This window comes from Falco biarmicus, chromosome 2 (genome assembly GCF_023638135.1).
Source record: "Falco biarmicus isolate bFalBia1 chromosome 2, bFalBia1.pri, whole genome shotgun sequence".
NCBI classification, from domain to species: Eukaryota; Metazoa; Chordata; class Aves; order Falconiformes; family Falconidae; genus Falco; species Falco biarmicus.
The window spans coordinates 6856269-6873531 of record NC_079289.1 but is presented as its reverse complement, the minus strand read 5'-3'; positions in this window follow the sequence as shown (position 1 = coordinate 6873531).

Genomic DNA, 17263 nt, shown 5'->3' with positions numbered 1-17263 from the left:
ATCTTTAGGGATGGTAATTGAGCTCTAAAGAAATGAAGATCAAGAGATTTAAACATTCCTAGGTGCAGTATCTGAAGGTAAGCAATGAGCTCGCTGAACCCTTCAGAAAGATGACAGATGGATATCTGCTCTCTCCTGGACTGGTTTAGTGACCCAGTTCCTTGACCAAACACTTTCTCTTTTGGGCATTAGCTAAGCTTGGTATCAGTCAAATGGGGAAGCAAAAGTAGCTGTATGTAATTTTCCTGCTTCTTCCAAAAGTTGGTAGGGTTTTAGTGCCAAGACAGTGCTACCTTAATTTAAGAGCAAGCAAGTGTGCCTCATTCTCTTCCTCTAGTGCATCCTGCATGTTGCATAGCTTTCTGTATACTATTAATTTCCTGAATTCTAAAAGAAGCATTTAGCTTACAGTGCAATTTGCATATTCATAGAATTTAGAGTTGCCTGAAGCAAGGGTTGACTTGGACCTCAGGTCCTTTGGATTTTGTTAACCATTCAATTAAGTGGAATTTTCATTTTGACATTAGCTGCCTTTTTGAATATACAGATGTATGTTTCATTCACTGTGGAAAACTCAGGAAGTTTGATTTTCTTCACCCTGTGACAAATCCAGCTGAAATCTCCCCAAAGCCTTTGAATCAAACACTTTCAGAAGCACATAATGTTTTACTTGAGGAAATTTAGGATATTGTCAAAAAGTACACTGTTTTTTCCTTGGTGTTTTTGGCTTAGAATTGAATTTCAGAAGGATGGAAATATAGTGAGGAAGTCGATGAATTCAAAACCAGTGAATTTATGAAGCAGTTTAAAATAAGCATGCTGATTTTTTCCTTATAAATATCCCCAGTTATGGTTAAGGAATAAAACCCAACCAACCAAAAATAATAAAAAATGTATAGCAAGTTAGGATCTAATTCAATCTAACACAGCTGTATAAAACATTTCTATATCAATTATTTAAACTAGATTAAGTAGTGCTGATGAAATTTTCTAGTGCAAGAGTTTTCCGTTGTAAGGGCTGATGCAACAAAAGCTAAATATTTCCTCAGAGCATTAATTTCACAGTACCCTGGTGAAACGTTTCTAAAGAACATCTAAAGAATTAGGTAAGTCTGAATTCAACCTCAAGTTGACTGACAGAAGTAACCCACAAGATGAAGGAGCCTAGGCCGTTGTCTGCTTGGGGCAGAAGGAAAAACGTCCCCCCTTACCCTAAAGTGCCCCTGCGTGACAAGTACAATGCTCTGGGGGTAAAGGATGAAGAAACGTGAGTAACAGACAAGACCCAGAAGTCGACCATGCAAAACTGATCCAGCCACCCACTTGCATTAGAACCAGTGCCACCAGAAAAGATGCGAAGTATTAGTAATTGGAGATTCCTGGCTGAAAGGCAATGAAACACCCATTTGCCATCCAGACAATTTCTCTAGGGAAACCTGGTGTCTACCAGGAGCTTGCATCCACAATGTCGTCAAGAGGCTGCCAAGCCTGATGAACCATACAGATTATCATCTGTTCCTACTATTCCATATGAGATCTAACAATACTGCTCTGAGGCAACTATCAAAAAAGACTATATGGCCCTCAAAGCAATGATAAAATGATCTGGAATACAGGTGGTTCTTTATGCTACCAGTCAGGAGGAAGGGGTTTAGGAAGGTTGAGGTGAATGAAATGTGTGAATGGCTGACTGCATGGCTGGTGCCATACTCAAGCTTTTGGCTTCTACGATCATGGATCTGCCTTTAAGAGTTCAGGTCTGTTGGGAGCTGATGGGATTCACCAGAAGAAGTGGGGCAAGAGGGTCTTTGCCAACAAGTTAGCCAGACTTATAAGGACAGCTTTAAACTAGATATAGCAGGGGAAAGGGATGGTGTTTTGAGCAACAGAGAAGAGGCAGGGGGTGTTGATGTTGAGCCAGGAACCAACAGGGAAATATCTGTGAAATGCCTCAAAGGAATTAGTGTGTTCCTCTAAGAAGGTGACACTTGATTGCCCAGCTGAAGTGCCTCTACACCAATGCACACAGCATGGGGAACAAACAGGAGGAGCTGGAAGCCACTGTGCAGCTGGAAATCTGTGATCTGATCACAATCACTGAACTGTGGTGGGATGAATCACATGACTGGAGTGCTGCGACTGGTGGCTATAAACTGTTCAGAAGGGACAAGCAAGTAAGGTGGGGAGAAGGGGGGAAGGTTGCTCTCTATGTAAAAAAAAAAAAAGACTGAATAGAGCTGTCCTTGAAAAACTGTGATGAACATAGGAGTTATGGGTAAAAAACAGGCACCAAGCCAGCAAAGGAAAGCTCATGACTGGTGTTTACTACAGGCCACCTGATCAAGGTGAACCTGTTGACAAAGCATTCTTACTTCAACTATAGGAAGCATCATGTTTGTAGGCTCTGATCCTGCTGGGGTACATCAATCACCCTGACATCTGTTGGAAAAGCAGCACAGCAGGCTGTAAGCAGTCCAGGAGACTTGGAGGGCATCAAGGATAATTTCTTAATGCAGGTGATAGACAGCCTGACCAGCGGAGAAGCATTACTAGACCTATTGCTTACCAACATGGATGAACTAGAGTTTTCAAGACTGGTGGCAGCCTGCACTGCAGTGATCATGCCCTGGTGGAGTTCATAGTCATGGGGGATATGAGACAGATGAAGAGTAGAGCGTGACCCTGAGTTTTAGGACAGCAAACTTCTGTTTGTTTAAAGAATTAGTGGATGTGATGCCGTGGGACAAAGGAGCTGAACAGAGCTGGTAACTCTTTAAGGGCATTTTTCTTAAAGAGCAAGAGCTCTTGATTCCCATATATAAGAAATCAGGCAAGGAAGGCAGGACACCAGCATGGCTTAATAAGGACCCCCTCATCAAACTAAAGTATAAGAAAGAAAAGCACAGGCAGTGGAACCAGGGACAGGTGTCCTGGGAGGAATATTCCAGGGATGTTATCTATATGGGTAGGGATGAGATCAGGAAAGCTGAGGCACAGTTGGAGGTGAATTCACCAAGGGATGTGAAGAATAACAGTAGTGGCTTCTAAAGGTAGTTGGACAGAGAAGGAAGGTTAAAGAAAATGTACCTCCTCCTGATAAATAAGACAGGAGATGTGGGGACAACCAACATGAAGAAGGCTAAGGTACTCAACAGCTTTTTTTGCCCCAGTTTTCAATGGTAATCTCTCACGCCTCTGAAACTCAAGACAGGGACTAGGGGAACAAAGTCCGTGATATCGTAGGAGAAGATTTGTTTGAGACAACCTGAGAAACCTGGATGTACACAAGTTCATTGGATATGTTGAGATGCACCTCAGGGTCCTGAGGGAATTGGTGGATGTTATTGCCAAGCCACTCTCCACCATATTTCAAAAGTCATGGCAGTTAGGCAAAGTCCTCATAGAGTGGAAAAAGGTAAACATTATCCCCATTTTTAAAAAGAGTGAAAAGAAGAACCCTGGGAGCTACTGACAGTCAGCCTCATCTTGGTGCCCAGTAAGATCATGCAACAGATCCTCCTGGATGATATGTCAAGGCATATGGAATACAAGGAGGTGATTAGAGGCAGCCAGTATGGCTTCACCAAGGAAAAATCATGCCTGGCTAAGTTAGTGGCTTTCTACAGCAGAGCGATTGCATCAGTGGACAAGGGAAGTGTTACAGATGCCATCTACCTGAATCTCTGTAAGGTCTTTGGCATGGTCCCTCACAATATTCTGCCCATTAAATCGGAGAGGTATGCGTTTGATGGATGGACTGTTAGATGGTTAAGAAATTGGGCAGATGGCTGCATCCAAAGAGTTACAGTCAATGGCTGAATGTTGAAGTGGAAACCAGTAAAGACCTTATGGGTCTGTACTGAGACAAATACTATTTAATGTCTTCACCAACAACATAGTCAGATTAAGTGCACCCTCAGCCAGTTTACTAACACCAGGCTGAGTGGAGCTGTTGACATGCCTGACGGATGGGATGCCATCCAGAGGGACCTTAACAGGCTTGAGGAATGGGCCCATGTGAACCTCATGAAGTTCAACAAGACCAAGTGTGAGGTCCTGCACCTGGGTCAGGGCAACCCCCATAATCAGTACAGGCTGGGGGATGAAGGGATGGAGAGCAGCCCTGCAGAGAAGGACTTGGGAGTACTGGTGGATGAAAAATTGAACATGAACGGCGGTGTGTTCTTGCAGCCCAGTAAACCAATCATATCCTGGACTGCATCAAAAGATGTGTGACCAGCAAGTTCAAAGAGGTGATTCTGCCCCTCTGCTCTGCTCTGATGAGACCCCACCTGGACTACTACATCCATATTTGAGATCCCCATATATACAAGAAAGACATGGACCTGTCAGACCAGGTCCATAGAAGGAACACAGAAATGATCAGAGGGCTGGATCACCTCTGAAGACATCTATGAAGGCAGGCTGAGAGAGCTGAGGTTGTTCAGCCTGGTGAAGAGAAGGTTCCAGGGAAACCTTGTTGTGGCCTTTCAATATATAAAGGGGGTTTATAAGAAAGATGAAGAGAGACTTTTTACCAGGGCATGTAATGACAGGACAAGGCGTAACATTTTTAAACTGAGAGAGGGTAGGTTTAGATTGGACATTAGGAAGCAACTTTTTGCAATGAGGATGGTGAGACACCAGCACAGGTTTCCCAGAGAAGTTGTGGATGCCCATCATAGGATGTGTTCCATCCATGTCATGTTGGATTGGGCTTTGAACAACCTGGTCTAGTGAAAGGTATCCCTGCCCATGGGAGGCAAGCTGGACTAGATGATGTTTAAAGGTCCCTCCCAACCCCCAGACCATTCCATGATTCTATGATTCTATGATGTTTTTGATTCATGCACTACCTAAAGGGAAGGCAGTACAAAAGCTTTCTTGTAAGTTATAATAAGTGCTGAAACAATGGAGTAAACCCCATTGTAATGAAACTTCTATATTCTGGAATAACATTTGTTTTCTATTTTTTAGATTATTTTTTTTTCTTAAGAAGAGTTGATATTTCAATTATTTTTTGATTTTTTTCTTCAGATCTCTCTATATCAGTGATCATTCTGCCTCCCTCACTGCAATAACTTGTTTAAGAAGTTATTGTATATTCTTGACTATGAAAGTTGGTTACATCTCCTTTATAGTTCATAGTCATACTATAATATCACTCACTTAACTCTGCTATTCCACCACCATTTTACCAGTCACTGTATATTGCTAAACTTTTTTTTTTTTTCTGATGATTTTACAATCTCATACTTTACAGTGTAACTGGGATGTTGCGCCTCATAGCCCTTTGACGTGTATGTTGGAGCAGAACAGTTATAAAGGCTCTGTACTCTTAGGTCTTCTCCTGGGGGTGCACATGACAGAGAATGGGTAGGAATGTCTTGATGTCTCCCTTCCACTGCTTATTCACTTGCAAGTATCCGTGAGCTGGGGAATGAGAGAGTAAATGCAATTTTCCTGCACCAAACAGTTCCTTATTTTAGATGGTTTTGTGAAAATATAACAACCTGATGGGTTGTTTGGTTGTTTTTTTTCATGGAATTAGGAATTTAGCAAGACACAAAAGAGGTCATGTGCCTATCTTTATCAAACTGTGTTTGTGCATATTCTAATTAATGCCAGAAGGCATTGAAAAGAATGCAACGTTTTGTGCTACAGGACTAGTGTTATTTGCTAGAAACTCAGTGCAGCTGAGTGTAGAGGCTGCATTTTTTTCTCATCTATCTGTTTTTAATTTCTTGCACCTTCTTCTTACTTCAAGTGCTTCCAACTACAGTCAAAATCAGAATTCTGGATTATGTTGATTTTGAGGGTGTTTTAGTTCACAGTCTCTGTGTTGCAGCCTAGCCTAAACCAACAAAGAACATTGTCAGATAACTAACCAAGTTCCCCTTATTTGATTAAAAAGTGCTTTTTCCTTCAGCCTTGTGAATTGGAAGGATAATTATTCTTAAATTATCCATTAATCCCTCAAGGACAGTGATCTGTCACCTTCTTGTTTCATTGGAATATGTTTAATACCAACAGTAAAATCTGGAATTCCTAACAGTTGCTCTGCAAAGTCAGACTAAAACCCTTTAATCTCTTTCATCAGTTCTGGTGTCCTCAAGTTTCCTCTGAGGAAGAAAGAAGAGGAGAATTAGAAGAGAAAATTGTCTTCAGGTTTAGTTCCCATATAATGAGTTTCTGCTATGAAATGGGGAGGGGGAGGGGGTGGGATCTTTCAGTCCTCTGAAAGTGTCACTAATATGTGTGAAAATATAAACCATGAAAAACCTACAAGCATTCCTTACTCACGTAGGCAAGACCTTCTCAGTAGAAAGACATTTGCGACATTTTTCTGCTGCTTACAAAGGTTTTCAAACTTAAGTCCCAGACCACTGCAGCAAAATACTCAAACAGGTGGACATCTTCTAATGATCTGATTGTGCTAGGGGAAATATTAATGAGCTCACACTTATGCTAGACTTTCCTGAAGTTCTTAACTGATTGGGTGCTGAATTTTCCCTTTAAACTATAGTTCCCTCTCCTTTTTACATTATTGACCAACAAAACCCAGTTTTTCTTAATGACATTGATTTTCTTTTTCTGATACTTAGAATCTAAAAGGGCAGAAAGTGTCAAAAATGAAAGTTTAAAAATTATTTTAAAACTTCCAGGAAAAGTTTCAGAAATACATAAAAGTTTTGCTCGTATTACTGCTGTGAATTGTTGATTTGCCAATGCCTTTCAGGGCATAATGGAGTGACATTACAAAATTCCATTTTTAAACATGAATAAATCAGTTGTAAATGGAAGCTCATAAAGATTGTGGTGTGTTTGTTATGTTCATTTGATTGCTTGTTTTGATGGAAACAATGCTGACTCTTTGACATAAATTTTACTGAAGAATTTTCTATTTTTTAACATAGTGGTTTATTGATTTAGTAGGTTTGATCCAAAGGCATGTAATTTGATTAAGTCCCTTAGTGAGTATTTGTAACTCTGCTAATAAAAAGCACATACCATAGGTTACAGGATTTCTTCCTAGGATTTTTTTCATGGAATTTTGAAGTCTCTAACTTCAAAAGAAGTCACTCAAGTAATTAAAATAGTTTTGCATTGCTATGTAGTTCAAGCACAAGTTCAAGCACAGAAGACAGAAGGACCCTATCAATTTGCTTATAAGCAGGACTGGAACCTTCATAGTTCCTGTATTCACCCTTAATTACAAGCTCTGACAATTGCAATTAAAAATTACTTTGAGCGATGCAGAACCAGCTAGGGTGTAGCAGTTAGATTAATCTCACCATAGGTGCCCATGGACATTAACATTTTCATCAAGTTTCTCAGAAACTCAGAGTTCTGTTTCACCATGGCCAGAAGTGGCCCAGAGTTGAAAGTGTGAGCAACAATATTTCTTTTATGCCTGCCTTGTCAAACTTTACAGAAAAAGGCATTCTTCTTATTATTTAGCTTGAAATAAAAAACCCAAAACAAATCAACAAGAACAACAACAAAAAACCCCCTAACCCACAAACCCTCAAAATCCCACAGTATCCTGTTTTTAACATGTTCATGTAGGGATCAGAATAGTTGTCTTGGTGGCTCAGTTTCAACTGTGAACCCGTATGACCCAACTTGCAAAGTACAGTTACATTCTTCAGCAAAGAGGGAGTATGGATAAACGGATGAGAGAAGCAGTATCAGTCTCCATGGTTTAGAGGATTCACTAAGCCTAAGAAAATGAACATAATTCTGTAACCCTATAGTTAGGATTTGTACCTCAATCTAGTTCTTTCTTTAACTAAGGTTTCTATACTTTATGCTAAAAAGTCACCAGCTAAGGAAGTATTGCTGAAATGTTGACCTCCTACACGGTATAGAACTGAGCAGTTAACTTCTTGAGAAGCAGATTTAGACTCCTCAGTGAAAGAAAAGAATTAAGTTTGGGTTTTACACTTCATAAAGGCTTGTTCCAAATAATAAGAGCATGAGAGGTAGTTTAGAATAAATGAATGAACTTCTCTGCTTGCACAAAGAAAAGAGCTTAGTTACTGTGTTCTGGGAAGGGTTTCAGGATGGTTAGTCCCAGATAATGCATCTCCCAGATTGGTTTTGGATTTGAGGTACATTCTTTGATAACAAAAAGGTTAATTGGTTCCTTAGTCTCAGACTGGCTCCTGCATGTCCTGTTCTATGATGAACAAATCTCTCCGTGCTTATTAGGGAATCCTTCTACCCCACAATTCATGGGTTTGGATTCTACTACAGGAGTCAGCACTGAGAAGTTAGGCTCTGAGATTAGCAGTCTCTTTTTCATTCTATCTGTGAACCTCTTAAAAACGTCTCTCCTTAGAGTGTCCCAGGCTGCTAAAACCCAGAGGTTGCTATAAACACCACAGCATCAGATTTACAATCCATTTGCAATATGCTTAGACATGCAAAGTAGCTGTTATATTTCAACAGGATTATTTGACATAGTGATTTATTTATGCTTTATTGATATTTTATTAATGAAGCTCTTTAAAGACTCTATTGTGTCTTTGGGCACAGTCCTAACCAGTTATACTGACTCAGAAGTCACCTTAGAAAGTACAGGCTTGCTCTGCTTCTTCTGCTTCTGGAAGAGTCCAAACCATCACATACACCTCTGTGCATGCTCCCGGTCCTGCCCCCACCACTCCCTTCCAGTGGAAGAGTGGGCAAGCTGCTCTTGTTCCACTTAAGGAGCTACACTGTCAAATTAAACAGAACATGCCCTTGGATGAGTGGAAAGATTCTTGCGTTTGGGGCTTAATGGCTACATCTACAAATTAAATGCCTTCTCTTGAGGTGAAGTGGTGCAATGAGGTTTTGTTTGCTCTGCTCAAAGCTCTGTAAACTTACCAGTAGTGCAGCCATACATGCCTTATACAACACAACCTTGAACCTTCTTAGATTTCTTTTTGAGCTCCCTGTGGCCCTAGAGTATAAATACTCTTTTGGGCATTTTTGTTTTCGTTGTAGCATCTGAAACAGTAAGATAGCTGAGCTGCAGCCCACCAGAACATCATTTTTCTTGCATAGGACTGAGTATGTGTGTTGATGGCTGGGATGGGACTTCAAGGTACTTAAACCAGTTTGCAGCCAAAGCCTATTTTTGCAGTGTGGAATAGGGTGTAGGAAATCAGACCTGATGCTATCTTATCCATACTGACTGTTGCAAATTGTCCTTGAAATAAATTATCCCAGAGTTACAGCAGTTTCTTCTTAGGGTAGAGCTAGCTTACCCTACCAAGGGTTTCAGAAGAAAATGAATGGTTTTTTTAGTATTGATGACTGGGGAGCTGGGACACAGGAGTTAACCATGAAGTTAACTTAGCTGATAATGTGGATGTGCAGAATGTCTGTCATTCATGTAGCTCCCACACAGCAAAACTGAAGGCTCTTCCAATATAATTTCAAATGATGAATGGGTTTGAGAATTTTGCCATCTGCTTGCTGACACAGGAAAAAAATATGTAATTCACTGAATTCATTATTCCTTCAGGTCTGATAACAGCAACAGATTGTTTGGAGGGTGTAAACATCAAAGAGGGAGAAATGTTATTCACAAGGAAATGGCTTCATATGGTGGGATTAAATGAACAGAGTAGGAATGCTAGATTTGGGGGAGGGGGGGAGAAGTGGGCTGCACTGACAAGCAAGATCGAAAGTCCATTGAGATAAGTAAGAAATCAGAATATGAAAGCAAAAACTTTAACTCAGAACAGTGTTGGTAGCTTTCTGCATTTCTTATATGTCAAGGATAATTTGGTTAAGAAGATACCAAGGTTAGAGAAAAAGAAGGGTCATGTAGACTGGTATCAAAATTGAACCTATGGAAGTCCCAAAGGTAAGAGAAAATAAACCTTGACTTGACAATGCAGAAGAGCAAGTACCACTGGGTGACTTTGTAGACCTTTGGTAGATGACTGTATCTCTTTTGGGTAATAAAGCTTTACAAGTATGTCCAAGGATAAACCATTGAAGTGTTTTACCTACACATGTAAGACAGTGGTATTATTCTCATCCCATGTTGGTAGAGTACACCAATCAGATCTGAAGGCAAAGATGTATGCATTCTTAAGTGCTAATGACATAAATTCTGCCAAATTCAGATACAGAATTTAAAAAAATAATTAATGATATTTTGGATTTTTTAAAAAAAGTATTAGAAGCAATTGTTTGGAACCTCTGTCAGTTAACATTTAAAAAATGCCAACAGATGGCTCTTCCTGCATCCATGCAGCTGATGATTCCAAAATAAGTAGTGCTGAGAGATTTCTTGGTGAAGCTAAGGGACAGGAAAGGCAGCTGTCACTGAATATCTTAATTACAGCACTTACAAAGTTCTAATTAATGTAATGGTGTTTCTATAGCTATATTAATGTAACACCCATTAGTATGTCATTGGTTATACTTTGTGAATTAAATTTGGAATTTGGCATGTATTTGAAGTTCGTGGAAGCAAATGTTTGATCTAACTCTTCAACATTACAGGGGGAGAATGCATTTAAAATACAACTTGTAACTTGAAAATGTGAAGTTTTCAGATGATGTCTCTATATAAGAAAGCATTTATAGACATTTAGTGAGTCTGGATGCATAAGTCCTTTTGAGCAGCATTTCATAGCGGTGCTGCAAAGACCTTTTGCTTTTGAACTGTGCTGTTTAAAATCTCAGAAATGGTTTAGAGATCAGGAATAATGTATTCCTCTAGAATATCAACATTCAGTGGCTTTTCAAATGGTAAATTTTATCAGTGAAAAAGTTTAAAAAATTACTTTTAAAAAAAAGCTAAAGAAAATAAATTCTTTTTATAAACTGAAATCAGATATGGATCAACTTATTTTAAATAAACATTAAATATAAAATTGAAGGTGATATTTTAGAATTGCATTCATTTCAATATTATTCACCATTTTTTCCCTCTCCAGAAATCTTTTATCCTAGTACTCAATTAAGGCTTAAAATAATGCTTTCCTTTCCCCTAACTTTTCTAAAGTCACGTAACAATTTCAGAATAAGGCATGGGAGACTGCTGTTAATAAAACAGTCTTTTATTCACAGAACAACCACTTTCAATGGATCTGATCTAATAAAGCACTAGTTTTTCCTTTACCCCTTTATTTCCCAAATGCCACCCATGTTTGTTCTGACAAGATAGTTAAATATCACTGTGCTCTGCTTCCAAAGGCTGTCACTAAAACAAGGAAGTCCATGCATGTGTACTTCTGCTTGGTAAATCTGTGTTTGATTACACGGAGATACCATTTTTCAGCTTTCCTCTGATGACCAGAAGAATTTTCTTCAGTACTGGCCAACTGGGGTTGAAGAAGAGTAAGGTGTCAACATCGATGTTGTGTCTTCTGTAGACTAATAAGGTGAAAGCAGTTGCTGTAAATAGAGAAAGAAAATATAAAGTGGTGATACAAGCCCTTACCTCACCTTGTTTCAGCCAGTTTTATATGGCCACATGATTTGGCTGGACAAAGCTAGCTCTGTTATTTAGAGGATTGTGAACTAACGAACACCAAAACAAATGTTTTTCCTTTGCCTTTTGAGATGTACAGACTTGAAGCACTGCAGTACTCTGCACGTGTTGCTACTGGGTATGGTGCTTGCTGCTGTGAATAATCATATAGAAAAACATTTCCAGATGAAGTGCTAGGTGAAGAACACATTGCAAAAATAGCTGCAGACCATGGTGACTGAAGCAAGGCTCGGAAGTATGAGAAAATCAGTGCAATACAGGAGAAGATTACTTGCCCTTTTGGGAATGTAGTTTCATGGAGAGCAGATTGTTTGAATTGATTATTTTCTTGTGTTGCTAGTAGCTTACCTAGGGTAAAGCATTAAAAATTTTATTCTCTAGTGCAGAAGGTAATATTAAAAAAACACCAGCCAACGAAACCCTGTAGGTTTCCCACTGCAAGACAATTGAAACGTAATGGAAATTCAATTGATTTTTGGTGGGGAAAGCTGCAGGGCACCAATTATCTGTGCTCTAGAATTGTTGCTTGAAGTGAAGCTACACATTGAGGAGCCAATCAAATGTATTTCAGTCCCTGCGTGCAATATGCTCCTGAAAACAGTATAAGGATGAAATTTTTCAGCTTCTAATTAAATGGACATATCAAGACAATCTTTGATTGCCTTTTAAAAGGCCATTTGAAACAGTCCTGAAAAAAATTTATGCCAAAACAGTTGTGCAAAACTTACATAAATTTCACTTTTAGTGATGATAAATTGTATTACCTCTGCATATTCCAGCTCATGATCAGTATGTCTATATCAGATTTGTGCGAAGGGGAAGTGTTAATTGAAGTAGTCAAAAAGGTTTAAAACAGACTTTATCTTCTCTTCCCTGATCCAAATCCAAAGACATCTAATAGTTGTTAGGAATATTTATTGCCTGCACACAGAAGAATTATTTTTGAGGCTTTACGGAAGAGTTCTGTCATTCTGTAGGCCAGCTGCTGATGGACAGCTAGAAGATAATGACTTTCTCAGATTAAGTAGCAATTTCACATCAACATTTATACATAAAAGTAACCTGAAATATTCTGAGCAGCAAGATAAAGCAACATGGCACGGATTTGACTCCTAAGGTGAACAGGTAAAAGCAATTGGAAATATTTATTGGGTCATAACTTTCTGTGGTTTCTGAGGGATTTTTTTCTTTTCAGTATTTTTCAACAATTTTATTATGACATGGGTAACAGGAAAGAGAACACAGTTATTACATTTATAATTCAAGAAGAATTGCAATTTTTTAGGCAGAAATTTTTAGCGGAACAGAACAAAGAAGAGGACAACTGGTTAGACAGCAGTTTTAGAGAAAAATATTTTCTACAGTGTGTCTTAATTTGAAGGAAGTGTTAATGACACGCACTGTATTAAATAAGAGTATATCTTACAATAGAGACATGGATTAATCATTCTGCTCTGCTTGGTATTACTAAGCCCTTTACTCAGAGCTTGAGGCACACCAACCTCAAAGAAGAGGTATGCCAAACAGCAAGAGTACAGAACGTGATTAGACATCTTGAAAAATGATGAAATATGGAAAGACTTTGAATTTAGTTTAGGAAAAGAGAGACTGCAGGAAGACATGACATCCATTTTCAGATAAGCTGCAAAAAGTAGAAATTAGTAAATTGTTCTCTGGGTTCCAAAACATTTACAGTTCCTTCAAGCTTTGTATTGACATTTTCATGTTTAATAACTGTATTCCCTATTCTGTCATCCGAGACAAGAATAGGCTTAATATTCAGCAAGAGAGATTTCGATTGAGCATTAGGAAAACATTTCTGGTAGACCAGCTAAGGAATGTCGACAGAAGTAACAAAATCTGCATCATTTAAAGAATGATTTAGGCAAACATCTGCTAAGAATAACATTATAGTTTTTCTTGCTGTGAGCTTGGGTGGAGAGCTAAATAACCCATTTTCCTCAAGACAGCTTTACATTAAATTTGCAGACAAATGTGCTGAAATTTTAGTAGCTGTTGTTCATACTTTTCTTATCCCTCAGATAAAAGAGAATATTTGCTTGGTATGTAAGACTAACAGGAAAGTGACTGTCATGAAATAGGAACTTAAGTGACTTTCAGACCTTGTTCTGCTGTTTTCACGCTGGGCTAAGTTTCACCCCTCTAGAGAACAATATTCTCAGGGTGCTGATTGATAAAAGATATTGCCGAACACTGCACATTTATCATAGACAGCATTATGTTGTGTATACCATTAACTCTGCCATATATTCCTCTTTGTTTCACTAGACTACTTACAAAGTAATATACTCCTCAAGGTGAGAAGAGGTCAAAGGATCCCAGGGAGAACAACTGCAAGTCAATTGGGAGGTACAAGTAAATCATTTCATCACTGAAGAAATTAACAGAAAGGGTAATCTGGAATCTAACTGCTTTGATTTGCTGAGATAGCAAGAAAGTATCAGTTATATGTATTGCTCTGACAATATATAATATTGCATGAATTGAACAATCCACAGATATTCTTTCAGAATATATTTTTTTTCCTTCCTTATTTTTATCCTTCCTAAACTGGACTTCTTTCTATAGCATATGAGATGCAAGTATTTTGCCCAGTAGAAAGAAATAGAGCTGTGCCAGGTGGGGTTTTTTTGTTTTTTTTTTTTGTTTTGGTTTTGGGTTTTTTTTTTCTGGGAGGATAACAGTAGCATTTACATAAATCTGATTTTTGTCCTTTGCCTTCTATTAGAACCTCTATCAATAGATGGTGACATATCAATTTCTCTGCTTTAAGCTGACTTTACACTTTCATAAATGGCTGCACAGCATGTAATTGTGCAGAAATAATTCTCCTGAATGGATTCTATAGCTTTGCTTTTAACACTGGGAATTTGAATTTGTTAAATAGTCACCCTTGTCCAGCTGAAGGTGGAAAGAAACAACAGGAGAAGAAAATCAAAGGAGGTGATTTTTTTTCAGTGGTGTCACTACCAACAGCATACTGTTTGAGAGCTTCTAATTTCACTCAAGCAAACACCTCAGATGTATGGTTCAGCTCCGTAATGAGACTTTTAGCTGTTAATATAATCAGTAGAGCCTTAAGAGCAATCCAGATCTGAAGAAGAAACCTAAATGAGGATTCAGTTGTCTAAACATAGGTGTCTAGTTATGCTATAGGTACTCGGGGGCTTCTTACTTCATCCAGCTGCTGTATCAGAAAGAATATGGGTCTCCCAGAAGTCCTATGCCATATTTCCCAGCCTGATCCCTACGGTAACTAGGCTGATTAAGGTGATCTAGAAATAAGAAAATGAGCCCTAGATTCCAGGACGGTACTGAGATCTCCATTGACAAGAGTGGGAATTTAGGGTTGTGTTACACATCCTGGCAGCTATTTTTGGGTCTCTTAAAAGTAAGCTGAATTTTGTTCTTCATGTGTCTCTCTGTCCAGCCTGATTGTATTGACGTATACAAGTTCTTCCTTTCTTCAAAAGGATGTGGAGGTTTATTTAGTTAGTGTAGTACACTGAAATCCTGAAAACAGTAGGCAGTCAATTGTAAAATAATATGTGAAAATTGTAGGAAAAAATATACTATAAACCCAGAAGTGTTCCACTAGGTTAAATTTAAATGAATTTGCTACTAGAATTTATTTCTGCCATCCCAACTGTTTTAAGTATACTTTTTGAACCTACCCTTTTTATTTTTTTAATAGATAATAATTTTTGTCCTACAACCACATATCCTATAGTTTTTATTACAAAAAGCTTGAGTGCTTGAAACTAAAGTCTTTATTTTGATACTGCATTGCAGACCTGCCCTTGCACAGATCACTTCATAGTCAATATACTTATTCTTGTTGATCTATTTGCTGTTTAAGTTTGAATTGATGTATCATTTATTTCCATAATGGTATTTCTCACCTTTACTTTATTATGTCTTCTGAAAGAGGTGTCTGTGGTTTCTCTCATGCCTGGGGGAGGTAGCACGGCAAAGCTAAGTATTTGCTTTTGTTGAATCTTCTGTAAAAAAATTTCTTTGATAACATATCTACAAAATCTTTGACTACTTTGTAGGCATACTGCCAACACCTGAATGACACTACCTACTGCACCAGCCACACAGGTTCTTCTTCCAGCATGTCCTCCTGTCTGCATTCATCTTGGGTATTTTAGTATGTATTTATAAAGCATTGAGGAACAGGAAATAAATTTGAACAACACCTTTCACAAAAAGGTCATAATACCTAATATTAGTTCAAAACTCCTACACTACTGTAATACAAATAACTATGGAACCAAATTTGTACTTTGGTTTGGGTTTATCTGTGCTTTTGTCATTCTGTCAGATATTTCTTACAACTTGGTTCCTAGGGAAATGTTAGCTGCAGCTCAGATAATTAAAAAAAAGACCTTGAGGACTGCTGTGAACTTGCCAAGAGCTGTGCTAAACGGAAGGAGTGTTTATCATTACACTCTTTCAAGCATGTGACAGAAGTTTCTGCTAAAATAAAGCTGGTCATAATATAAGCTGGTCAAAATAAAGCTGTGATTACATTTGATCCAGAAAAACACACCCTAGGATTTTTAGTCTAAGGATGTATCCCAGCAAAGATTTGAGATATCCTTCAACATAAAGCACAGAGCTAATGAATTGTTGATGGGTTCATCTCATAGCAAAACCTGTGTTGATCATCCTGTCCTTTCTCTTCAGAAAGGTAAATTTCTTCAACCAGATGGCAGGGTTGGATTTCTCCCCCCACTCCTGCCTTGATTACTCTCCTGCCTGCAGAGAGAGGCATGCCTTTAACAGGAATTTGAACTATTGCAATGAAATTCATCCTGCTAGATAAGCAGAATTTTAGTGACCTGTCATTGTCAATGCATAATTTTGACACTATAAGAATTGGTCTTCAATCTATAGCTGGTGAAAGTATTTCTGAAATGGAAAATAAGAAAAAAATCATTAAAGCTTTTAGAGAGGCAATTAATTCCCTGCAGAAATTGCTTTCAGCGTTTAAGAAACGAACTAAACAATTTTAATGGTATAAAGTGCTATAGCAGCTGTTCATCAAGGAAGAAATAAACACCACAGCAACTTCCAAGTGTACCATGATTACTGTTGCTTCTTCAATCTCTTTACCAAAGGTTTACACAAAAGTTGCTGTAACAGCAAAGAATGAGCTTCCATACAACACAAGTGTTATTACACCTTTATTGTATTTGGGTAAAAATTAAAATATAAGATCTTTTCTCCAATATTCTATGGTTATATGAGAAGAATGTAACTAATGATGGTTTTGACCTTTATTACTTTTTTAGTTCCCCCCCACACCCCCACCCCCTTTCCTTTCTGTTGGCTTCCTTGATTCTTACCAGCTGAGAAATCCAGTAGGGCCTAATTAGCAGAAAGGGGTCGAAGCAGTGTTTGTCAAACACATTTTTTGTGTTAGCTGGATATGTAACTGTGACAATTTCAGGGTGGCTGAACTGTTCCTTCCATGTGGTTGAGCATTAAGAATAAATTTTTGTATCGTGGCTGCACATGAAATCTGTAAGGAAGGTGAAAACAAGGGATTAAAGGCATAAAGAATTAGTGATGAATTGTAAGGATACTTCACTCTGCAGAAATATGCATCTGAGAAGAAGGTCACCTTCCTCTACAATCATAAGCCTTCCTGAAATGCTCTGCTTATTGCATGCCCTCCAATTTTTGATCAGTGTTAAGGGGTTTTTCATTAAAGGTTAATATTCAGAATAT